Raw genomic sequence first — 26849 nt, forward strand, 5'->3', positions numbered from 1 at the left:
AGGATGCTGCTGCCACTGATGTCTATAGCAACTGGCAGAAATCCCATGCATTTTAATGGCAGAAAGATTTTCAATTTTTAGAACTTGTGCCCTACATATCTTTCGCCTTCAGCTCTTCTCGACAGCATTGACTACATGATGTTCTGAAATATGAACCTCCAAAATACAGTCTTGGCCTGTTGGAAAGGTTTACTCCTTTTTTTTTTTTTTTTTTTAAATTTAACTTGTGCTCAAATTTCAAACATGGGCATAGGGATTATATTTTTATTTTACTACATAAGGGGACTGAACAAGTCTTGATGCTGACAGAACACTTTATGTGATATTTAGCAACAAAGAAGGAAACTCTGCCAGCCCAGAATTCACAGGAGCAGGAGTTGGCTAAATTCATGGCATGGTGTGGGAAAATTACCTCAACACTGTCTACTTCTGCTGATTTTTCCTTATGCTGACACTTCTGATGCCCTGAAAGTTGCTGTGCTCACATCCTCTGCTGCTGGTGTCAAAGAACACTCTCAGTCTTCACATGCCAAGATGAGGAAAACCTACTGCAATGCCCAAAAGACTTAACTCCTGTCAAATATATTCATTTAACACAAGAATTCTGGTCTATGGCTCTTAAGTCTTAAAGTGATGGCATGAAGGAGGGAGGAAGGAAAAAACAAGCAGTAACTTTAAAACAAAATCTTCTATTAATAGGTAGAGCCACTCCAGTTTGTTGTAGGAGACAGAGACAAAAAAGTGTTAGCTGCAAATGCAGAATTAGATTTTCAAATTAGTACCGTAGACAAAGGATTGTACGCTCTCCTATTGAAAAATAGGAAAAATATTTCCCCCATGTAAAAAGAGCCTACTTGACCATATTTTGGAAGATAAAGTTCTTCTTGTGCCCAGGCCACATCGCTTGGGTCATCGCTTGGGTTACTTTCAGACATTAGTGAAGATTTAGAATTGTTAAGCTCTGCATGAAGAAAAATAAAATAAAAATTTGATCAGCAATTCTGGGTGCAGGCTTGTTGTGGTTTAAACCCAGCCCATAACTCAGCACCATGCAGCAGCTCGCTTACTCTCCCACCTTTTCCCTCCCCAGGCAGCATGGGGAGGAGAATCAAAGAAATGAAAAACCCATGGGTTGAGATGAGAACAATTTAAAAGCTAAAGTATAATATAATATTACTAATGATACTAATCATAGGGGAAATAACAAGGGGAGACAATAAACTAAAAGGTGAAAGGTTAAAAAAACACCAATAAACACAAGTGATGCACCACAATAGAAAAAGGACAGGCAGGCAGCAGCCCTCGAACACCTCTCCTACCTACTTCATGTAATCGGTCAAAAGGAGAACATCAAGAAATAGGATGTGCAAGAAAAAACCTAGCAACATCTGCAAGGCAGGTGAGATTATCACTCTATCTAGCCCAGGAAGTGTTATCTGAAGGCTTGCATGTACTTAAGTGCTTATGCTGGAGAAAACTGGACCAGCTGGAGTGCAGTGGAAAATCGTCAGCCTGCAAGAAAAGTCTGAAGGAACCGGGCATATTTAACCTTTAACCAATGAAAATGAAAAGAAGCATTTGTGCACTGGCTGCAATATGGAAGAGAATAAACTATTTACCAGGCCCGTTTTGGGTGAAAGAGGAAACAATAGATTCAAATTTATGCAAGGAAAAGTAGTTGTAATGAAGCACTGGACTACATACCCTGGGCAACAGTGAAATTTCACCCACTGAGGGTCTTTCAGAGCACTTAGGACAAACATGAATGACATAGGTATACTATGATCCTGCACTGGAACCATAAAATTTGGAACCACAACAAACAAAAAAATAAAACAACAACAACAACAAGTAAAAAATCACTTTGAGCTTTTTAATTTTTCAATCATTTATTCTTAGGGTGAAATATAGAAAAGTTTTCAATGGTCAGGATGGACTGAGGGAGCTGTTTCTCTCTCTCCCACTCTTGCCTCTTCCCCCTTTTATCCATTTTCTTCCCCATAAATTATCCGAGAAAAGGAACCATTCCTTTTCAAAACAACATAAATTTCAGGTAAACTAAGAACTGGGTCTGAACTGCACTTGCTATCACAAGAACAAGACTTTACAAATATGATTTTAAGTTTTGTAAAGTATCTACATTTTTAGACATCTGCCAACACAAGTGTAAACAGAAACTTCTGATTTTTTTTCCCCCACATTTCTTTGTCAGTGCAACCAAGTAGCTGGTAGAAGAGAGAACTTTCTGGGGATTGCCATTAAAGTCAGGACACACTCACAGCTTTTCTGTTTGCTTGGAGACTATCAGTATTTCCCAAATAGCCAGAGAAATAATTTTATGAGGAGTGAAGGTATTTCTACTGAAAAAGGATTTTCCAGAACACATCACAAACTTTTTTATTAATCCTAAGATTCACAGTAAACTTCTAGGAACTTTTGAAACAATATCATGAGAAGATACAATGAGAAGTGTAAGAGGAAAAGACAAGGAAATTAATAAAGACAGACTCAGAATATATTTTTGGAAGTAAACAACTGTTTGAAATCTCCAAGACAAAACATTTGAGATTTGAGTCAATTGCAAGGTAGATTTATAGAGCGGATGTAAAATCAAACACTAAGATACACTTGTCATACTTCTTGCTAAAACATGGACTTCCCATTTAGACCACAATCACAATTTAATACATGAGTTGAAGACACACAGAACAAGCCTGATCCTTATGAGGGATTGTGCTGCTGACTTTTGTCCATCTTGCATTTCACAGTACTTTAGTATGTTTGGTTTTCTGTACATTCTTTGTAATACAGCAAAGGGAGTCAGTACGGAAAAAGGAATGCAACATTTCCTGGCATCACCTGTTTAGCACAAAACTGGAAATATTTTGAAGGCAATAACAACAATTCAGAGAGAGCAGAGTCTGGCCACCATTTAGGCACTGGCTATATTTGTTGATTCCTTAATTCATTAGGAATCTCAGTCTCCAGATCCGGCCTCTGTGCACAATATGGTCTTGAGCTTCTCCTGTGCAATGTTGCTGTTCTGAGGGTTTTTCCCCTCCTCTTGTATTTGTTCTGAACACTGAAGCATTTTTTAAAATACAGAAAAGAGCACACAAACATGCAGCTAAGCCCAAAAAAATCAAGCATGGCACAGTAGGAAAAGAAAGCTTCTGGGGAGAGAAAGCAAAGCTGTGTGACAGATGGGAAAGTCTCAATGGATGAATGGTACTACTACAAATAAGTAGCAGGCAGCCAGAGGGAATCAAATAATGATTATAGAAGAAAAATGAGGGTTAAAAACATGGGGTAAAAAACTTCAGCACTGGCAGAATATTCTAGAGTAGCAACATACAATTTTTTTGCTTTTTTTTTTTTAAGGGAGATTTCATTATATGCTTCCCACAAACAGGGAAATCGGTAAAGGCAAAGAAGCTAGACAGCTGACAAGTGAGCCAGTGTGGACAGTATAAAAAGCTCAACATCTCCTTGGAGAGGAAGGAATGTACTCGAGGATTCGGTCTGGCATGCCCCCAAACCTGAACAGATTACTTTCTGACGATCAATACCTGTAACCACCAGAGGCCTCTTGCAGAGTTTAAAAAAAAAAAAACAAAAGAAGAAAAAATTCCACTTCAAAGAGACCTGGTCCCAAGCTCACGTTTTACTTTTGCCACTGGGTGCTGAGGCAAGAGCTTCGGACAAGGCTCGTTTTTCATCTCTTTATAGGGCTGTGGATTGAATATGAAGTGTCGCTGCGTGTTCTCAGGGCTTTGCTCCATCAGTTTCCTGACCCAGAGAGGAACATGCTCCGGATGACATTCGTCCCCTTTGACCAGATCTTTCACAACAGCCTGATTAATATCTCCTTTAATACCCATGACTCTTTATCCACCTGTAAAGGTAAAAAAAGAAAATACCTATTGTTTTCTTCATTTAAGTCCCTTTTTTTTTCTTTGGAGAGAGATAGAAAAGCCACAAAGGTTCCTTGTTTTATTTAAAATGCCATTGATCAAGTGTTATATCCAAATACAGCTATGCTATTTCACAAAAGAACAGTAGACACATTTTCATATACTGTAGTATACCTCAATAGAAATTAAATCTAAGATTTTCCCCCATAATATAATTTAATCACAAAAAGATGTTAAAAAAATGCTTTTAGATATTATTATGGGTACAAAGCAATAATTCATACAGGCTTCTGCAGTCACAGAGACTTCTGTACAATGTGATGTCTCCTATTACAATTCTGTTTTTTTCTCTCACACATTTTAGCTTCATTTTCTTTTGTCTTTCTCCCATTCATTTTTCAAATACTGAAAGGCAGTGCACACTTTCCAGGAAAAGCTGATGCGATTTATTTTTTTTTGCCAGTCTAAAGCATGTTGCTGAAAATGACCTATCTGAATAAAGAAAAACAAGACAGAGAGGATCAGAAAATCTAAGCAGCTTTTTAAGGAAACAGCCAAAAAGAAAAAGAAAAAGAAAGAAAAAAACCCAAAATAAAGCAAACCCAAAGAAAGAATGAACTGTATTATTAATAGCAAACTCCAGGATGATGGATGAAAAGAACAACAATATCCTTTAATCATAAAGCACTAACATTCCAGCAGTGCTCGTAAGTGAGTAGAGCAGTGAAACCATTTGAGACTTAAACAGATGGATTAGGAAAGTTTCCACTATGGGTTCCTGGACAGATTTCAAAACAGTAGCCTGATTAACTAATGCACAAAAAGCAAGTGATTCTTCCAATCAATAAGCTTTTATGTAAGCATATTTAAGTTATAATATTTAAACACAGCAGACAAGCGGGGAATCAGAAATTGCTCATGCTGTGCTAACAAAGCAGTAAGTTTTACTTGAATCTGGAGATCTCTTTTTTTTTTTTTCCCAGTAACTCTCACAGGGGATTTATAGCTAATGTTTTCACCACATATTCATCAATATATTAACAGTTCCTGAAGGTTTTGTGAAAATGATGTTCCAAGTCAAAAAGCTGTTATTTTTTTACAAATATTTTTTTAGATAGTGTTTTAGGGAGAAGTTAACTAGATTTTCAAAGGATGGAAACTACACATAAAAATTAATCATTGATTAACTTTCCTAGTGAACACACTTTCTACAAGTAATTAGAGAGGCAGTACAATAAAAACCCCAGGTCATAGGGGTTCATACCCTTCAGCATAAATAGCATATTTTTCCTAAGTATTTTTCCATGTAAAATGGTAATGGTTGTATATAGATAGTTTTATATATCTTTATTTAAAAGTATCTTTTAAAATAATTTAAAGAAGGTTACAATTTTTAAGGAATTATTGGTAATGAATTCTATGTCTCTTTTTCTAAGTGCTCAGAGTTGCAGACGCAGGTATGATATTTTATAAAGTTTTCTAAAAGTGACCCAAAATAAATCTTTATATGACATTATTATTCTAAGGTCTAATTTTTTGTACTGTTGCAGGGATACGGAAAATTTCAGACACCTGTATAATACTTGGATTTCTGGACCATGCTCTCTAGTACTCCATTAATACCAGAATCAAGACAAATGCAGATCTATACTGATTAACTATCTAGATTTCCCTTTCCAGCTGAGATCTGGCTACAAGATATTTGACCTTAAACCTGACACTTACTGAGACAGGAATTTCGCTTCTTTCCCATCAAGTAATATTCTTTAGGAAACACTTCTATAACAGTTATGAGTTTTCACATTTCTGAGTCATTAGTAGGTTTTCAGAAATAGCCCAAGTGAGACAAACAAGTAAGCAGAAGATAACCAAGGTAGCCAGAAGGTACATAGTAAAAACACTTTATTATATGACTTTCTGATATTACAGGATTCTTTGTGGCTGTCACCAAATTAAATTACCTGCTTAAAAAAAAAAAGAGAAAATGGAAAAATACATTTAATTTACACAAACCAGAACCAGCAGAGTATCGTGGGAATATGCATGGAATATGAATCTCTGCTTAGCTCAGGTAACACATGAACCCAAATGGAGTTTCAAGCGATTAATAAGGAAAATGATTAGTTCAGGATCAACACACACATTTGAAGAATACATCCTTAGAGCCTCATAACTCAGCCAGATCAAAACAGCTTTTAACAGGACTAATGAAAGACACACCCGGAATTTATGGACTATGCTGCTACCAGATTTGCACTGCTTTCCATGCTACAAAGTTGCTCCCAGGTTACAACAAATTTTCATGAGGAAATATTTCACTATCAACATTTTTTTAAGATTACCAAGGAAATTAATCAGATTTTCTTCAAGGTTCATGCCATTTTCAGTTAAAAAAAAACCAACCCTAATATTCGATGAAGTAAGAAAGAACTTTTCAGGTTTTTAAGACATTGCAGAATCGAATGTCTCTTTTAGTTATAAATGTCCTGCATTTTGCCAGTGTACAAAGTAGTCATTACATGAGTAGTATTTGTCACTGGTTTCTTGCCTGATAGAGACCAGTTTGTAATTGCCTGCTGTGATGTCTCAAGGACTTCACGCTGGCCTGGAATATTAGACTGCTGTGGTTCTGGGACTGCACCTCTTTCCATCAAGGAGTTTGGTTTCCACAACCTAGAGTTACTGGCTTTCCTGGATCATCTTTAAATTGCTCAGCTGAGTCCAGCCTAGTACCTGTGTAGGTCTGAATATATGTATGTATTTGCCTTGAGGTTTGTAATGGAAATGTTCTTCATAAATTGAAAAAGCATAGTAGGGTACAAAATGCCTGCAGACCCAAAACAGTACTAAGTCTTTTAGTCTACTACAAGAACAGTGTTTTTCAGTCCCTGGTATGAACCTCACAGGATGAAATGTCATTGTCAGAGTGACTAAACAGTTGACAAAAGAATATAGTAAACTGATAGTATTTAATAAAAACCTTTCAAGGTAGCAAAGACTGATCCTTCTGGGTTTCTAAAAGGGTTCTTCACCTTTCTCAGACTAAACCTGTCTATGTTCCCGTTTTAACCCCAAAGTCTTTCTTCTTTTTTAATCTTCCCTCGTCGGAACTTCAGACTCAGGCCAGGTTTTCAGTCCCGAACACCAGCATATGCAGCATGTAGTGTTTGGAGCAATGGAAGCATAAATTCTCTCTGCTTTTTCTAGTTACTCAAATTCTGCGACATTTTGTGAAGATCTGAGGGCATGTTTACAAGCAGTAAAAATACACTGATGTCATGAATAGACTACAACCCAGATGCTATGATTCAACTTCAACTGCCAATTACTGCTATTTTGAATACAAACAAGTTTGAAAGTAAAAACATTAAATTAAGAACAGAAAATACATTAAGCAGAATATTTTGAAGCATTATCCTATTTCTATTTTAAGTGGCACTACGGATTCCAACAAAGGAAAAGTTTTCTTACCCACAATTAAAACAGTAGTCTCACGCTCTGCGCAGCTCCTGGGAATTCAGTCCCCCACAGTTAGCTGTGGGATGCTCCACACTGCTACAGTAGGGCAGTTCAACATTTCAACCTGTTAGTGTAAAAATTAACCTGTTTTTTCTAATGCATTTTGAACTCTATTCACAGAAGCCCACATTGCATGAAATTCACAGGCTCCCACAGAGACAAAATAGTTCTCCCTTTTGCTGCACCACTGAGGAATGATAAAAATAGTTGAACATGTGAGGGAAAAAAAAGATAAATTTCCTTTGGGAACCACAGTGTCTTTGTCTCACTAGAAAGAATAAAATAGATATGCGTATATTTGTACAACTCCATAAAATTTCTGTGTACGATACTAAGTAGTTAAATAGTCTACATTCTGTAGTACACTGAATCTCAAACCTACCTAATTATTATGCTTCCTGTCTATTCCAAATGTAGAAGAACAGTGCATTCATTTCATTTGCTGAGTAATACCAGTTGTTACTTCCATTTACTGTGAAAACAAATACCAGCATGTGTAAGAAGCATATAATTTTGTGTGATATATAGACATATGAGCATGTATCTAAATGCAGATGCACTTCAATGCAGCTGTATGTGTTCACTACAAAGAAAAAAAATTCATCATTGCCATCTTTTATCTTGTTACCTGACTTCAGCAGGGGGGTTAGCTGGGTGGGGTCCTACATCAGTGGTATAATGCTTACATAGAAAAGTTGGATGTACTTGAACCTGAAACAACTGCAGGACAAGGTTTTTCATTAAATCCTTGATAATTAGCCCTAAAATGACACTGGTGACCTTGGAGACAGAACTAGGAGTTTTCTTCACCAGGACTATAAAAATAAAAATCTGTTACAGTTCTGATGTGCATATATATATGCAGATCTCAACCTTTGCCCTGCTCTACTGTGTTCTGAGTTGTTTTTAGGAACAGTTTTAAGATGTTGCAGCAGTAAGACCAGACATGGCACATTTCATCTTAAACCATACCTGTATACTTGAATATATGGGAGAGGCATTGAATGACACTTTTATAAACAGCACAACAAACTTATCTGAAGTCAAACAAAGGATATGTATGTTCACTACTGGATATGGTGAATTTCTTTTTTGGATGGTATGTGCTTTAACAGCACTCTATTCCTGCTTATATGCCTTTGAGTGAAAGCAGTTTTATTAGATGTTTCAGCAGCCTTCAGATTATGTCCCATAAACAAACAAGATATAACTTGGTGCCAAAACATTTGTATGGGTACTGAACAATCATCATTAAAGCAGTCAACATTAAGCATTCAGAAATGATTAACACTCAGAAGCATTTAGGTAGATACAGACTTTCCATTGTCTAAAACAGAAAAGAGGTTTTATTACTGGTTTTCATCTGCCTACAGGTTTGGTTTTGTTTTGTTGTTTGGCGGGTATTTTTTTTTTTTCCTGTTTAATTAAAGTACTGTGTTTATACACACTTATGTTTGAAAAAAGAATATTTGGATACTTGGGATTGGAAATACTGAAGAGTTCTTAAACCATTGATATTAAATATTACCCTGAATTAAGGATAAATATAAATGACAACCGAAGTTAGATACTACATCTATATGTAGCACTCATTTTAGTATATGCACCTTATGTATAAGAGTAATCATGGTTTTGTCTGTGCAAACTTTCTCGTAGCAAATGTAGTGAACATTGTGCTGTGATGAGGTATGTAGGTCATATCATGGTGAAAGACTGTAAGGTTTAGCCACTTGATGCATTTGCAGGTGTGAAACATCTCAAAGGCTCCATTCTGATTAGGTAAATCTCAAATACTGCGACAAGCATTAACATGCCCTGCGCAGGATTGGGTGTTGAACACGCAAAGATATTTATAAATTCCACTTCATGCTCTTAATATTAGGGTAATCAGTTTGCTCTTTCCATTTGTCATATTTATTTCATGTAGCTCAAGAGATTGCTATTTCAAAGTACCCCTGTTTCCTTGGCTTAAGGAAAAAAGGAAATTATGCTTTCTACTCATAGAAAATTTGTTCCCTGGCTGCTGAGTTCACTAGAATCTCTAAATCATGAGGCCCAAGGCAACAGAGGGCCAAGGATGATTTTTTTTTCTTTGCTTATTTTTTCTATAAGCTTCTGGTTTTCATAATCTTTTTTTTTATTATTATTTTTGCACCACAATCAACCATAATTCAGAGGATAGATTTTAATAATATGTCTAGGATTTGTCCGCTTCTGTAGCCAACAGTCCAATGTCCAACAGAAGAACGTGCTAGGCATGGCCTCTGCCTTTGATTCCCCAGGCCTTACCAGCCCTTCATCTCCTTTCAGACCTACCAATTGAAGACAACCTAGGGCAAAAGCCCACGACACTTCTCAAACCACAGCATTTACCACAAGATGCCTTCACTCTGTCTGGGTGCTCCACTTTTCTGCATCTCAATCTGATCCTTCTGAAAAGAGTCTAGGGTTACTCAAGTCTGAATGACACTCCTAATCCACCGGTAGGTAGGGCTGAACCATAGTGCAAGGTTTCCCTTATCCTTTAGTTCAGAAATGAAGCTTGGTATCTCTCTCAGAAGAGCATGTGCTTTATCTAGGCCATCAAGTCAGCCACAAAACCATGCAAGTTAATTGGAAGCATTAAACTGAGAAGGATTCTTAATCAAGCCATGACTGCTATTAGCAACTGAGTACTGGGGGGAAAGGTGGGTAATAATTTTTTACTATACATAATGATTGCCTTAAATGTGCACATTAGACAAATCCTCAAACAGTGTATAGGGTCACCCGAAATCCTGCTCTGAGGTTCAGCAGTTGCACAAATACACACAGAGCTTACTTGAACCAGAAAAATGAAACCTGTCCAAGATCCTAAAAGCTCCCAAACCGACAGGCAGCTTTAATGTGAGCAACTGTAAGATGATTTATTTTTTCAGATCAAATACACAAAGTTCTGGGTGTAATTCTGTTAAGCAGTTTTACATCTTGCCACTAGGACTTTTTTTTCCTCTGTGTTAAGCTTTAATATCCTTTCAAATGCATTAATATGTCCCTGGAACAGACGCTTAGAGACTCCTGCATGCTCTGAATATTTCCACTTTAAAACCAGCTTTCAATACTTACTGAGACTTTATGTACCACCTCTCTGGCACCAGAGCTTGTAAAACACTAAGGGAAACGGCTCCTTGCACAAAAACATGTCCAACAAGCAAAAACTTGCTTCAGATCATCCCACAGTCAGAAAAAAAGAAGAAATGTGGGACCATATAAACCATTGCTTTTATATATATGCAAATATTTGCTTCCTTTCTGTTGGTTCACATCTCAGGGGCTTGCCGTTGAATTTCAGGTGTGAACAGTTCCTGTATGCCAAGGAGAAGCTGGGCATAAGCTTCCACTAATTTCTTTCAAAAAGCTTTGTGTCCACAATACTATAGTGCAGCCCAATTTAATGCTAGGAGTTCATGCATTTAGCATGAAATCATAAATTTCAGCAAACAAGACGTGATTTTTATCAAAAGGTTCAATACGCAACATTTGAATTTCAAGTCTGAGAATCAGCCTGGATCCTAACAAGTCTCGTGTACTTCCATTTTTACTGCAAAGAATTTGCACGTGAGATATCTAATTAAGACTGCATGTTACCACCCTACAACCACTCACAGCAGTCTAGCAGGGCTGCAAAGAAATTTCACTGTAATGTTACTACATCAAAAACAATTTGTTTTGAAATTTGATTCACTGGGCATCTCTCAAGTCTTAGTTGAGTATCTTTGGTTAGCTACGCAGGGGCTTTTCAATTGGGTTCTATCATCTTGTAAAGACACACTAGAAGAAAGTCTGGAAAATTAGTCCTGGGTACAATAGCAAATCTCCTCTACTACTCTGATCGCACTGTTGTACTAGCATGCAAGTACAGCATTATCCCATTCTCTGCATGGTTCTCAGAACCACTTTCAAAATGAGCTCGCTCTTTCCTACCAGCACTGGAGCTGCTTGGTAAATGCCTTTTATAGATATATTGACATTCATGCTTTTAAAATAATGTCATAGACACTCCAGATAATGAAATAGAGTTCATGGTGAAACGTTACTGACCATCTAACTACTTGCGGGTCTGAGGAGGACTTTGCACAGAAGATAGCAAAATGGAAAAGCAATGGGCCAGGAGAATGTGAGGAGTGATTTGTTACACAATACTGACAAAATTCAATGGGGAATTCTGTAGTTTGATGAAAACAAACAATAAAGCTAGTAATAACAAACAGCATGATAGTAGTATAAATAAACTACTAAAACACCTCAGCATGCAGTTAAAATGCAATAAATGCATGTTATTCTCTTAAGTTGGAAAGTCCTCCCCTGTTCCACCCCGCCTAAAAAGTGTGCATGCACAGACTAGTCTTTTTCTGAGTTAGGAAATCTGTTTTTCCTGAGGGCTAAGATAACTTTCTAACACATTTTGGCAGACCATACGATAACATGTATCTAAACATGCACTAGAACACCCAGCACAAAAGAACAAAGAGGAGAAATTAGAGATGTGCATGTGGTTGCAGAATAAAAACTTACTAGGATCATATGGATGTTATGGGATAGCTCACACAATTGCAGTGCTGCAATGGATGGTTCCCAGCTCTTCAGGAGGTACTGGCCAGGATAGCAAGGAGGGGGATTTCCCTGAATGCGAGCAGGGATGCATGGAGCAATGCCTAGGGATGACTGATGAGCCAGATGAGACTTTATGGATCAGGATTAGAGTATGGCATACTCATGTAGGACCAAAATGAGTAATGCAGTGAGCGTCTGCTACAAACAACCTGATCAGGGAAACAACTGTAAGAAGCAACCTGAGGGACAACACAGTGTGACACAAGCCATCCAGGAAGTTTTGATAGTGATTTCATGATACATGTGGTCAAAGAGCTGATGAAGGATTCACTCTGTTGAATCTCATCCTTTCAGATGAAGAAGAACTGTTTCGGGATCTGAAGGTGTGAAAGTCAAATGAGGCCTTGATGCAGCACCCTTGAGATGGTGCAGTTCAGGATCCCAATGGAAGAAAACAATGCAAAAAAGCAATATTCTAACCCTGGGCTTCAGGAGAGGACTCTGGCATCTTCAGAGACCTGCTTGGAAGAATACTACTGGATACAGTGCTGGGGAGAAGATGGGTCCAAGAGCCCTGGTTGATTTTCAAAGATCACTTCCTCCAAGCTCAAGAATGGTACAATCCAATATGCAGCAGTCAAGCAAACATATCTGGAGTCTGCATGGATTAACAAGGAAGTCCTGACTAAGCTCATATGTGAGAAAGAAGCCTACAAATAGTAGAAGCAGGAACAGGTGGACGAAGACAATATAGAGACACTGTCCAAGAAATGCAGGGATGGGTTTAGAAAAGCCAAAGCCCATCCTAAGTAGAATCTGGACAGCTGCACAAAGAGCTATGAGAAGGGCTTCTATAGGTGTATCAGTAGCAAAAGGAAGAGAAAGCAGGGAATCTAGTGAGAAAGGACACAGAGAAGGCCAAGGTACTCAATGACTTCTTAGCCTCCATTTTAACTGGGAACATCTGCCCTCAGAAATATCAAGTCCCTGAGATTAGTGGGAGCCTGGAACACAGAAGTCTAACCCTCGGTGTGGGAAGATGGCTAAGGATCATGTAAAGAAGCTGGACATACACAAGTGCTGAAGCAACTGGTTAATGATGTGATTGCAAGACCACTCTTTATTACCTTTGAAAGGTCATGGCAACTAGGGGAGGCTCCTGAGGACTGGAAGAAAGTAACTGCAACTCTTATTTTAAGAAAGGCAAGAAAGAGGATCTGCAGAACTGTCAGTCAGCTTCACCTCAGTCCTTGAGGAGAAAACAAAACAAACAAACAAACAAACAAATAAACAAACAAAATAAACAAACAAAAAACAAACAGAGGAAATTATCATGGAAACCATTTCCAAACATAAAAAGGATAGAAAAGTAATTGGAAGCAGTTAACATGGATTTAGTGACCGACCTTGGGGACTGGACAACCTCTGGAAGTACCATCCTGTTATATTCTTATTCTGCAAATTTTACTGAATAATAATGGGGAATAATTCATTCACAGATCATATGAGATTAAAGCATCCAGCTCATGTTATCAAGCAACATTTTCCTATTCTTGGTTTTAAAGTACAGGAAAATTGGAAATATCTTGCAATTACACTGTATGGTGCTTTTCTTTGTCGGATAGCACAAGTATGCAAAAAACCTGAGTAAGATGCATCACTTTACGCAGGAAAGACTTCAGGAAGAATTGGAACAGGCTGCCCAGGAAAATGGTGGAGTCACCATCCCTAGAGGTATTTAAAAGACATGTGGCACTTAGGGACATGGTTTAGTGGTAGACTTGGCAGTGCAAGGTTAACTGTTGGACTTGATGTCCTTAAAGGTCTTTTCCAACCTAAACAATTCCATGATTCTATGAGTCTATCACTGTAAATTTCTTCTGTTGATTTCCTCTGAAGAAGAGCAGCACCTACCTCCCTGATAAAGTTGATCTATTCTGCACGCTGGATGTGGTTTTCATGGAAAAAGGCTGATTGATAGGTCTGACTGTTCCCTGCTTTGAGGACACTGTGTTTTGGAACTGAAAGTAGTTTGGTAAGCAGCACTACATATTTGTGGCTGAAGTGTGATGCACAGGAATCAAAAATGTGGAAAAATGCGTGGTCTCTACAATAAAGTGCTAAAGACAAACACTTCTACTTAATAGTTTTTGCTGTGTAAGAGCCAAGTGAAGGGAGCTTATGCAGTAACTAAGCACAAACTAGCTCCGAGAAGGAAGAGCAGAGCTAAAAGTTTGTAATATATATTGCAAATAATTCAGTGTATTGAGGAAATGTAGATATAAATTTCCTAAAGAGAAAAACATACTTTTTTCTTAAAGTTACATTATGCTTCATGTTTTCTTGTGACACTTATTTTTAACTACACTGTACTCTAAAGACAAGGTTTTAGAATGGTCTAAATTAGTCTATGATGATTACCCACATTGTGCAATTCACTACTATTTTATTAATGCAAGATTAAAGATAATACTTTATTGGAAGAGGTAACAGCAGAATTAACCTCTATTTACCTTGACATAATAAAGATTTAATAAAACATGGGAAAATGTCAATGAACAGCGTAATTATTCTAACATGAAATTTAAATGTAACTTAATTCTGTATTCTGCATGTTTAATGCTTTAAGATTACTCATCATTGTTCTTCTCTCCCCTCTTCCAGCGCATATTTTAAAATACTTCAAGCAGCCTCAGTCGACTTGCTTATTAAATGTATCCTAATTTATTTTCAAATTCAGAAACATTAAAACAAAAAAAATCAACTGTTTTTTTAAAGATATTTTCCAACCCCCTGCAACCAATATATATCTCCATATCTCACCCTCGTCCAAATTTTTTACTATTGAATAAAAGAAGATTCTTGCAGCTTTATTACATCAGACAGGCATCAAAGGGGCAGAACACATAGGATTGAAAAATAACACAGCTGCAGTTTGCAACAGAGTGTTCTGTATCTGGCCGTGTTTTGTTGTTCATGTAATACTTTTCAATAAACAAAGATGTCAATCAACTTTCTTTGCAGCACATCACATTTCAGATTTAAACCACTTCAGACACAGAGATGCCCCAAGCTCACGCGTTTAACAGATAAAAATTCAACTTTCTGTCAAGGCAGAATACAGTATTGATTGTAGACTGTATTTAGGCTGGTGTCTGTTGGAGCTATATTACTTTCAAACTCATACAAAGTCCACTATAGAGACATAATGCAAAATACGTTTCTTTCTAGTGTAAATTTTTTTTTTATATTCTGCATTGATTAGTGCCAATTTCTAAATAAATGACAAAAAAGCAGCCAGGGCTAAAGTCTACCCAGAAATCAGTGAGGGGGGGAGTTACAAAAACACGATAGTAATCATGAAAACTTTGATCACTTGATTTGATTCTAGTGCTTTGTAAATTAGCATAATTATTCAAACACGCTTCATTAAAAATCACGACTGTACGAGTCCTTCAGTTTAATGATCCAAGAACATACAGAATGAGCTAAGCTTTAAATAAATACATCAACTTTGTACTAAATGGCCATGTCAGAGACTGGAGGGTTATTTGCTTTTAAAAAAATACTGAATGCTTTCTTGTTCCTTGCACAGAGACTGCCAACTTGCTAAAACGCACAGTGTGCTAGCTAGTATATTTTACTGTTTATCCTCACATCCACCTGAACTCCTCTTGGGATCCCAGAAGGTTAGATACTATGTCACTCCTAAGCTACTGGGAGATTGGCATAAAATTCCAGTAAAACTCCAACTAATTATATTTGAACTGTAAGTGTCACAGTTGATTTTGACCTTTAAAGGTTGGCAGAAGTTTGACAGTCCTTAAAGTGGCCCCACACTCTATAATACTTGATCTATCAAAATTGCAAGGGATGAATAGGCTTCAGAAATTAAACATGTTCAACAAAGTACTCTGTTTATTAATACACAGTGTCCCAGAAAAAATCAAATACACTTATCCATGGCAACCAAAATCATTGAGAATGTGCTGACATTCTCCTAAAACTGTAGCTGACAAAACACCAGTTGGCAGCATTGAAGGGTTAAGTGAAACTTAACAAATTTGACAGAGGAAAAAGAAAACAAATTCCAAGTTAAGTTGTCACTCTGTGCTTAATTCTCTCTATATATATCGAGACATGGCAGGGCAGATCTTGTGTGTTGCTGTGAGTCAGGTTCCTGTTAGATTGTTAGTCTTAATCTGGCTGTTTAGTTCGCAGCTTTACATTTCTATAGTATTTGGTAATTGAGAACCAACATTTTACTCACCCACAACAATTATCTGTGCTGTGAAGTATTTTACAGCACACTACTTCATAAAAAAAATATAAAATAATAAAACATCAGTTGCCCAGAAAAACAGTGCATGAAATCTCTCACTCCTGGCTTTCCAGTTATGATTGAAAATGTCCGACTGTCCAGACTGTGAACATCCCAGCTGTCATCTAAGTACTCTAAAGATACTGAAACAAAAGCCATGTGTCAGCAATACCAATAGCTGGCAGAGAAACTTTTTGTTTTAAAAATTCAAACAGTAATTTGCAAGTAAGTAAATTAAGAATATTGACTCTTTTGAATTTGAAAAAGTTGTTCTTTTAAATGAAAATGCTAAAATAATTTTGACAGAAAATGGGATGGTTTCTGAAGGTTAATTATTTCTTATAAATGCCTGCAATTCAGGAATCATCACCTTTTATTACATTTCTGCAGTATTTGGATGGAGTTTTCATACAACCGTGGTGGATAAAATATTTCTTAACCCAGATTTGAGTCTCAGTGACAGATTATGAAGATTATGTGTTTCATACTGTCTACATGTTATTACCTATTATTTGCAGAGAGACAGTTCTCCAGAAAATTCTTGAACTAAATGTTTGCTTTCAACAGCCAGGATTTTGTAGTGTAGTGGAGAAAGACATAGTAGATTATTGCAAACTCCCAGACTGTGTGGGAGACAGGATTCTACAAATCATCATGCACACTCCAGTATTGTTTGCTGCTCCTTAGGGAAGAGGAAGCTTCATGTTTATCAGGTCACTAAGAAAAAGAAGTAAAGAATAAATGAACGAGCTTACGTTGTTTTATCAAAGAGTGGGTCAAAACACTTCTTAAAGTTGCAAAAGGGAGAATTAATTTCAAAAGAAAGGCCAAAATTAAGAAACTCTCAAACATATTTATCAGTTGAGAGTTAGTTATTACACCATCCCAGCTACCCTGGGGGGCTGGTCACAGGAATTTACCATGAAAGACAGTACTGGCACACTCTCCTCTTTTTAAACCAGGCTATCCAAGCAGTACCACTCCCATTGGAAAGTGGGAAAATATTAAGAAATGAAAATACTGATTACATTGTCTTTCCTCCTCCATACTGTAATTTCCAGCACCTACTTTTCCTGGTCCTGAGAATGATCAAGCCCTGTAACATCACATGGCAATGCAGAGGATTAGAAATTTTCTCACCACCCAGCCCCAACCCAATTAACCTCTTTTAATTAATATTTTTGCGGTGTTGCTTAATTTCCACTTCTTATGCTGGCTTCTTATGGCTGATTTTTTTCACCCTTTTGAAAATTTGTCAGTAACAATATTTGGAAAACAATACTTTTGTAATCATAATTTTTAGATTAGAATGGTTACTCTGTCATGAATTTAGCAGAAAGACACACATGATATAATCATTGGAGAAATTCACAATGAGGAGCTTAAACTCAGTGGCATGCATCAATATACCCAGTTTATTTAAGGAGACTCTACTGGGAACCCTATCACCAGATTATCCTTTTTTAAAAATGGGGGTATTGTTTCTCCTTATTCTGTCAGTGAGAACTTTAACAACTGTCAATACTTCTCAAATATCTTGGATAATGGCTTAGTCACTTCATCCACTGTTTCCTCCAGGACCCATGGATGTGTCTTATCAGCTTCCATGGACTCATGCACCTTCAGGTTCTCTAGATGGTCTCAAACTTGATCTTATCCCACAGCAGGCAGTTCTCCATTCTCCCAGTCCCTGTCATTGGATTCTGCTAGTTGGTTGGTATTGCTGGAGCACTTGCCGGTGAAGACCAAGGCAAAACACTCATTGAGTACCTCGGCCTTCTCCATATGCCCATATTGCCCCATATATGGCACTATTCCACTGTAAGATTTTCACACATTAGTGACTGTGAAATCAAGTATATTCACCAAGACACCTGAGTTATGATTAATTTTCTAGTAGTCTTTCTGTATCAGTTTGAGACGGGAGATCTTGCACCAGGGAGGAAAGAAAGTGGCACCATTAGAAAGACCGTTTTGGCTTTATGCCTGGAGCGCTGACTTGGCCAGCTGCCCCTCACAGGAACCTTTACCATCCTATAGCCCAAATAACACATCAGCAGCAAGGCAGCAGCTCATTATGTACCTTAAGCAGAAATAATGGCGAAGCTGAAAAGCTCCATGAAACCCTCTGTAAGTGTGGTAGTGCTAAGGGCAAAATAAAAGTTAACAGGTTCCATCTATTGGGTGAGGGAGGGGGGCCTGTCAACATTTGTGAAAGTTAAAGCAAAGTCAGGAAACAGTAAAAATGAAGGTTTGATAGAAGAAGCAGATGCTCAGGAATGTCCAGCTTTAATATGCCTTTCCTAAGTTGAATATTAAGGCAAAATTTCACACATATAAAATGAAGAAAGCTGGACAGATTTGGCACTGTTACAAGTCCAGGTCTGCTCATCATCAGGTAAGAATGGTAATCTTAGCAAAGGGGGCACGGCTGTCAGTGAGATTGTCATCACTGAGCCACCCAAACCCTCCAGTCTAGAGCAGCTATTCTTGACCCAGAGTAACTGCCTATGTTAATAGAATAAAACCCATCAACAATACACAAACTGGCAGACTGAAGGCGCAATTAAACCACTTTCAGCACTCAAGGTTTGCAACAAAAACCTTACAAACTTACTTGTTTTCCATTTCCCCACCTTGTTTTGTATTTCTGAAAGGGCTTTGAGCAACCTGGTCTAATGGAAGGTGTTCCTGCCTGTATGAGGGGTGGCTGGAACTAGATGATCTTTAAGGTCCCTTCCAACTGATACCATTTTATTATTCTATGAGCCTAAGATCTGCAATGAAAGAATCAAACTGGTGAAACAACTTAAATGTAAAATTTGTAAAAGCATTTTCTTGCTGACTAAGCATGTATCAAGCAGCACCACTGCTGAAATACAAGTGTTTCAAGCCCTAATATACCAAGATTCATAATGGGAATGCTAACAAGACCACTAACCACTGCAGATCTGGTAGTGCTGCTACAATAAACATAAAGTAAGCAGTACTAGTCTTGCACACAAATTAGACTGTTTAATGTACAGAAGTCCACTATGCCTTTCTAACATGAACTTCATTATCAGAAAGTTGGTTCAGGGTGCTAAGCATGGGAATGATGAAAACGAATGTCAAAGACAGCCCATCCAACACATTAATTTCCAGTTTCAGGGAGACAGGCTGTGCACAGCGAGACAGACAGAGAGAGACACAGAAAGAAAAGCCCTAGTATTATAAATCTACAGCACGTATTTAACTCATCACATCATTTACACTATTTTTCAGTTGTAGTCAAAGTTGTATAGGCAATTTTTTTATATCCCTGTTTATTTCTGTCTGAATTTCTCACTGCTAATTAGCCTTCCTGCAGAACAAAACTTGTTCATGATGGGAAGGACAGCGCTGTCCTTTCCTGTGATTATTTTCCCATTCACTATCGGATCAAGGTTGCTGAACCACTGGTGAAGCTGAAACCAATGACTTTAAATGCAGAATATTGACAAAGAGGCAGAATGGAAACCCTGCTCTCTGTAAGTGAGAAAGCATGCTCTGGAAAAGGTGTGTCGTGGTATAACCCCAGCTGGTAACTAAGAAGTGAAGCGGCAGTACACAGCCACTTGCTCATGCTCCCCTGGTGGGTTGGAGGAGAGAATTGAAAACTGAGAAAACTCATCAGCTGAGATAAAGACAGTTTAATAGGTCAAGAAAAGGCTGTGCACACAAGCAAAGCAAAGCAAAGCAAAGCAAAGCAAAGCAAAGCAAAGCAAAGCAAAGCAAAGCAAAGCAAAGCAAAGCAAAGAACTCATTCACCCCTTCCCATCTGCAAGTAGGTGTTCAGCCATCTCCAGAAAAGCAGGGCTCCACCGTGTCAGGGGGGTTGGAACTAGATGATCTTAAGGTCCTTTCCAACCCTAACTATTCTATGACTTTATGTGTAACGGTTACTTGGGAAGACAAATAAACATCGATCTGAATGTCCATCCCTTTCTTCTTCTTCACCCAGCTTTAGATGCTGAGCTTAACACCACATGGTATGGAATATCCCTTTGGTCAGTTGGGGTCAGCTGTCCCGCTGTCCTTTCCCAACTCCTTGTGCACTCCCAGCCACTTGCTGGTGGGGTGGTGTAAGTAAGCACTAAAACAGTGATGAATTATCAACACTGTTTCCAGCACAAATCCAAAACATAGCCCCATACCAGCTACTATGAAGAAAATTAACTCTATCCCAGTCAAAACCAACACAGAGTATCTGTAAAATCAGCCATTGCAGACCCTAAGATTACTCTAGTGAAAATAACAGAAAAGTACTTCTAAGTGCTATTTGTAGTGAAGCAAATCGGAAAGAGGCATAAGTTAGGGGAAATAGGCACCATCATGGCATATAATGACAATAAGAAACTCCAGAATGATCTGTTAAATGAGAGCAGTTGGGGAAGTTATCCTAGCAGCTCAGCTACACACAATGTGAGATGCCATCCTCTCCCTTCACCAACTTACTGATGTTTGCACGGAAGAGGTGTGTGAGATGTTCCTGACCATGCTGGTCACAACATGATGGGAAATCACAGCAGCATGAAAAAAAGCTGGCAGAAAAGCCAAGAAGCATTTAGTCACACATTTGGCATACACCGAGAGCAGAAGCACTTTCTGCAGTGTTCAGGAAAAAAGGGATACTACGGCTCTAAAATCCAGTGCAGCTTTGCTTACATCTTGAATGACAACATTCTGGGTGCTTTTAAGTCCACTAGTAAAACTGATATTTGATTAAAACAAAAATCTCATAGTGCCTATACAAACATGTTTAATAGCTCAACATGTAATTCCATAGAAGTTATATGAATTTTACACATATGTTTCTCAAGATTTTTTTTTAATGCAATCGATGGGTGGGTGTGAATCATTTTGTTCTATCAAAGGAGCACCCAGTATGTATGCTGTTCAAGGTTAAAGGCCTGGCTATCTCATCAAAACTGCATTTTTCATGGTATCTGCTTGCACTTTCCAGCAATGTTGTGGTATAATGAAAGTATAGCTTTTGTCATAGCACTTATTCATCTAGATCTAATTCAGCACATACACATTCCTAACAATACCAGAGACCAGAGAAAAAGATTGCCCAACCATACTCCTATTCGTCAAAGAAGTTGATCTTTCTTTTTTAAAAGAAAATTTGAGATAGAACCTTATTTTTTTACTTCTTATTTTGATCACCATCAGCAAAGATGACCAAGATAGAAAACAAAGCCTCAAAATTCAGGTTTGGTCTGAGCCCATATTTAAAACTTTGAATACTTCAGGATGCTTATTTCAAGATTTTGATTTCTACTTTGTAGATATGGATTCTCACCATACAGTGCAGACGAACTATAAGGCCAAACTACAAACCCACAGGCTGTTTACCTTCAAGGTGGTTAGGCAGAACTTTAGCTAAAAATCTCTGTAAAATTGCATGTATCCCCACGTCTGGTGTGATAGGTGAATAGTGCTCAGATCTGACGCTGCTTAGTAACCAAACTGCATCCAGCTTTTCAGATCAACAGAAAAGTTGCAGGATCTGAGTTAGACTGAAAAGAAGAGCATCCAACCAATCTACAAAGTTCCTATCGGTCTTTAAAGCAGAAAACATCAGGAGTGGGTTGCTAGATGAATTTAGCAGCAGGGAAGCCTACAGCTCATCAGCCTTTTCTTCCTCAAAAGTAGCTACTTATTGCAGTCAAGAGGAATTATTGCTGGGGATCTCTGGGCACAGTGATGTTTTTGTTATAATAAAAAAGTCTGAACAATGCAATTGCACACCCACAATCATCCCTTTTGTTTCTCCACTACAATAATACACTCCTTTATGATGCTCAAGGTTTATACTTTGATTGCTAAACTATTATGCATGGAAAAAGACAAACAAAATAACAGCTAGTGTTGCTTGTCAGATGGACAAAGCAAACCTCAGCTAGGCACACAGGCTGGCAATTTCTTTTATTCTCATACTTGATTCATCTCAATTTCTTAATGGGAGCAGTTATCCTTGTAGAAGGTTCTTCATTTACTTTTATAACCACAAAGTTTTCATCATACATTCATATTTTGCTTCAAAAAAGAAGGTGAAATCCTGGTCATGCTGCTATGAACAGGCCCCTTCTCTTTAGCTCAGATGTGTTTCAGCAATTTTGGTACTTTCACAAGAGTTTTCTTAATAAGGTCCAAATAAAGAAGGATTCCTTAATAAAATCTGAAGACAAAGCTCTCAGAAGTCTTATTCTGAATATGAGCATATCCATGCTGTTGACTTACAACCCTATGAGAAAATACTGGCATTTCCTCACAACCATTTTGGATCTTGGATCAGGCTTGGGAGCAGCAGTTCCTAGCCTCTCCTGGGCCTCTTCCTCTCATTCCTAATCAACAAGTGGAGTAGAAGGACAGATTTCCATCAGTGTCCACACGCCACCAGCAGTGTTAATGTACAGCTTTCACCTTGTTAGTAACTATCACAGCTATTGCACAGTCTTCCCTCCACATCAAGCATGAACTATCCTGCCATCAGCACTGCCAAACAACACTGTAAAGTAACAAATCAACATAAAGATCAGCAATGAAAGGAAACTGGCTGTACTTTTGAAGGCCTATAAGCAAGAGAGAAACAGAAATGTACCACTTCAAAATGAAAACATTGTCATATTCTTCATTATTAGGTTTCTGAGAAAGTTAAAGAAGAAAAGTAACTTGTAAGTCAAATTCCGAAATGTTGTTTCAGGAGAAACAATTGACTGTACAATACATAACCACATTTCATCCTGCTGTTGATTTTATTCTTGAATGTTCTTGGTTTGTAAAATGGTGCAAGCCTACAAAAGACAATTAATAAGGACTAGACTTCTATTTTCCATTTCTGCTATTCCCCAGCTGAAAAACCAAACAAATGTTTCCAGCCTCTCAATAGTTTTTTATTTACAACCTGTCAAATAGTCATAATAGAACATAATTGAACTGCGACATTTAATTAATAAATGTAAAGCAATAGCAGATTAGTAGATGATAAGAATTGTACGTTTCCAAAGCATACATTTTGTCCCCCACAAAATAACTGTGCCAATATTTGAAAGAAACCCAAGATGCCTTTTTTCTGTTTTTGGAATGAACATATGTCCCTTTCTAAAATGTGTTCCATTTTATAGAAATCTTCAGAGACTGAAGCTCCCTATCTTCTTGCTGATTAACATCTGAAAAATACTGCTGTGTTTAAAAAAGTGTCCCAAATAGGGTGAGGACTGCCCTGAAAACAATCATTTGAAAGGCATGTTATTCACATGATACCGATAAATCCCAGTGTTGTTTTCCTTGGGGTAAAAGGGCTCCTTCCTTATCCATACAAATAGTATAAAATATGCAAATGAATTTTGATTTCAACAAGTCAAATATTTTGCATGTTTCATTTATAAGTTAATAAAATTCTAACCATTTTAAAGACTACAATCATGCCAGAAAATAAAAGCCACTGCACATGGCAAAAGCTGTATTGTTTCTCATTGATAGATTATTTTCTGTAATTCACATTAGCAACCACATTACTGAAGAGCTCTCTAGCCCTTCAGTGTTACAGTTCAAGGTAATATGTGACAGATTTGAGCATTCTTAAGGAAGAAAATCTCCTGAGTGTGTAGATCTCAGCTTTGCTCACTGGGAGATTACTGTGGCTTTTATATCTGTTACAAATGTGCAGTTATACTGATAACTTCAAAAGTGGAATATTACATATTAAGCTAAAATTCTCCACCAGCCTGTTATGTTCTTTCTTTGTTTCTTTCCTGCTTCCTTTTTTTTCCCCTTATTCTCCTTCTCCCCCCCCCCCCCCCCCCCAATTTAGCTATTGCTGGCTTGCCAGAGATCTTGAACTTGAGAAAGGTTAGACATCACAATGCTGGAGCAGTTTGTGAGCATCAGCAGATTTAGCTTGTAATTTCATTGATCTATGTGGGCTTGCTGTTTGCAAACCAGCTGCTGCACTGTTTCCCCACAGCTACTGATCTGAGTAGCATTGATTTTTTCCTTTACATTAACATAGCATTACTTCTTTAATGGGCATTAAATGACTGGATGTAAATACAAACAGGGCTGAAACAACAAAAGAGAAATAAATGCATTGGTTCTTTGTATTTAAAGAACTCTATTAATATTTTCCACAAAAAAAAAAAAATTAGAAGAAGGAGTTATTGATCAAGATAAACGCTACATTTCCACACATTTCTTTTTTCTTCAAGAAATCATCTTTTTTTCTTATAGTGCTTACTTATAGCCCAAAATGTAACATCTTCAAGCGCATTTTTTTCTCAGTATAAATGGTAAAATAGATTTTTTCTAAGGAAGAATTCTAGAAAGCAACATGAAAGATTTTCTTCATTGTGTTTCTACTAAACCTAGATGAACCCGTATCAGTTTTGAAGGAAACATCATGTGTTAGCTCTCATTCTTTTACCATTAAAAAATAAAATAAAAAAGAATAGACCTCAATTTTGACAGAATGGATGTGACACCTGCAGCATGGTCTATGTCTGACGTATAATATGCTGAATATAAGGTCACAGTATCACCACATGCTACTTTAGTCCTTCAGTGGGTAGGGTTTTAAGTAATCTTACAGATATAAAATTCAATGTGGTATAGATAGGACGGGGGGGGGGGGGGGGAGGGGGGAAGAAAAAAAACCCACAACAAAGCTCAAAAACTCAAACCCCTGAACCTATTAGCTTAGTCATTTCTGAACCTAGTCAGGTGAAGTTTCCTGGTCCTCTCTAATAGTAGGTGACAACCAGCAAAGATGTCTATACCAGAAAAAGATGCAAAACTGAATCTAGTTTCTACAGACAATTCATGAAGATGAGATGGGATTGAGAGTGTTGAGAATTAACAGATAAGGACTTCCAAAGAATAGAGCAGTGGGTTACAGCCTTCTGGGCTGCAGAAGATGGCAGGCAGTAGTGCCAGTGATTTCCTCAGTGCCACAATCAAGTTAACAGCACCTCAAAACCACAGACACTTCAGTAGAATACAACAGGAATAGGACTTCTCTTTAAGTATTTATGAAGAAAGATTTTTTCTTTTATAACAGCTCTGCTCTGGCCATGCAGCCTGGTTACCCCAAGGAAAAGGTCCAGTGACCTGACAGATGGGAATTCCTCATTCTCATGTAACCCTGTCTACTCCCATTCCTAGAGAGGGCAAATCATTTCACATGGATGCTTCAGTGATATCTATTGGATCCTGGCTCAGAAAGGAGATAAATTATTCTCACTAGAACATAATAGTATATAATATGGTGCTGGAGATGAAAATAAGCCATAAAATGAATACCAAAATTAGACAAGTTAAAATATATGTGTTGTCAGTCTAACAAATCTCTCCTAGTCTCACAGTCCTCTTACTTTTACTAGCCAAAATTTAATGTCAGTTTTAGCAGATACAATGTCCAAATCATTAAAAATTATATTAAGTAACACTGACTCCAATGTGCACCTTTAGAGCATCCTACTATTAACCTTTTTACACTCTTAGGAGAAGACTTTCAGTGCAAGTTTTCTGCCATCATTTATTCAATTTTTAATCCACTGTGAGATTTTGCCCCTTACCTCATAGTTATATTTTTCTCTTAATAGTCTTTTATGAAAGACCATATCAGGAATTTTTTTTTTAATGCAAACACATTAGTTCACCAGGTCACTTTTATCTACTATTTTATTAACTTTTTCAAAGCACTTTTGCAGGTTAGAGAAGCATACTTTCCCTCTACCGACGTTATGCAGGTTTGACCCTATTAGGTTATACTTATCCATGCGCTGAACTATTCTATCCTTAATTAGACTCTCAATCAGTTTTCCCAGAAGCAAGGTGAAGTTCACTGGTCTTAATTCACAGGATCTCTTGTTGGTCCTGTTTTAACAACAGATACCATATCAGAAATTTTCCAGCCATCACTGGTCTATATCACATCTTCCTACAAGTGTCTCCTCCATTTCATACTTTATTCTGGTGAATGCTACCTATTTTTAATTATTTTAAATTTTTACATGAGTTTATCAAATGACTCAGCACTTCCCTTGTAAAAAACACTTTCCTTGCACAATTTTTGGTTATGTTGCTCTGCCTTTTACATTTTTAGCACAGTAACTATTTCAGCTGCCATCTGTAAAAATGAACAAGGTGAGAGTCTGTTTAACTACTGAACTCTTTTGCTATGGTGAGTGGGTAACCATGGGTTTAATTTGACATTTTTGTTCTTTTGAATTATTTCGTCCTTACAAGTCCTCAGATGAGCAGCTATTCACTTCTGTCATCAAAGTTCCAAAATTTATCCTGAAGTTTTTAGGGCTTTTTGGGTTTTATTTCTGTGGATACACATGACCATCAATCTCAGTAGATTATTTTCCAGCCTCACTTTGAGCACTGTTCTTAGAGGACAAGCAGAAAGGAAGGATCAAATCCTAACACCACTATACCTAAATAACTGGTTAGACTCACCAGCAACATCTAAT

The 26849-nt window shown here is 37.5% G+C and overlaps 1 long non-coding RNA gene across 2 annotated transcripts in view; it reads right to left on the minus strand.

Annotated features, from left to right (window-relative positions):
* Positions 1–1906: 1906 nt before the first annotated feature.
* The window catches only part of LOC136015361 (uncharacterized), a 154697-nt gene continuing 129754 nt past the window's right edge, over positions 1907–26849 (minus strand). For both annotated transcript variants that reach the window (XR_010613167.1, XR_010613165.1), the window contains exons 5-6: positions 7386–7497; positions 1907–3895 (exon numbers count right to left, since the gene is read on the minus strand). This is a non-coding gene — a long non-coding RNA (uncharacterized LOC136015361). The remainder of the gene's footprint in view (positions 3896–7385; positions 7498–26849) is intronic.

The sequence above is a fragment of the Lathamus discolor genome, chromosome 5 (genome assembly GCF_037157495.1).
Source record: "Lathamus discolor isolate bLatDis1 chromosome 5, bLatDis1.hap1, whole genome shotgun sequence".
Classification (NCBI taxonomy): Eukaryota; Metazoa; Chordata; class Aves; order Psittaciformes; family Psittacidae; genus Lathamus; species Lathamus discolor.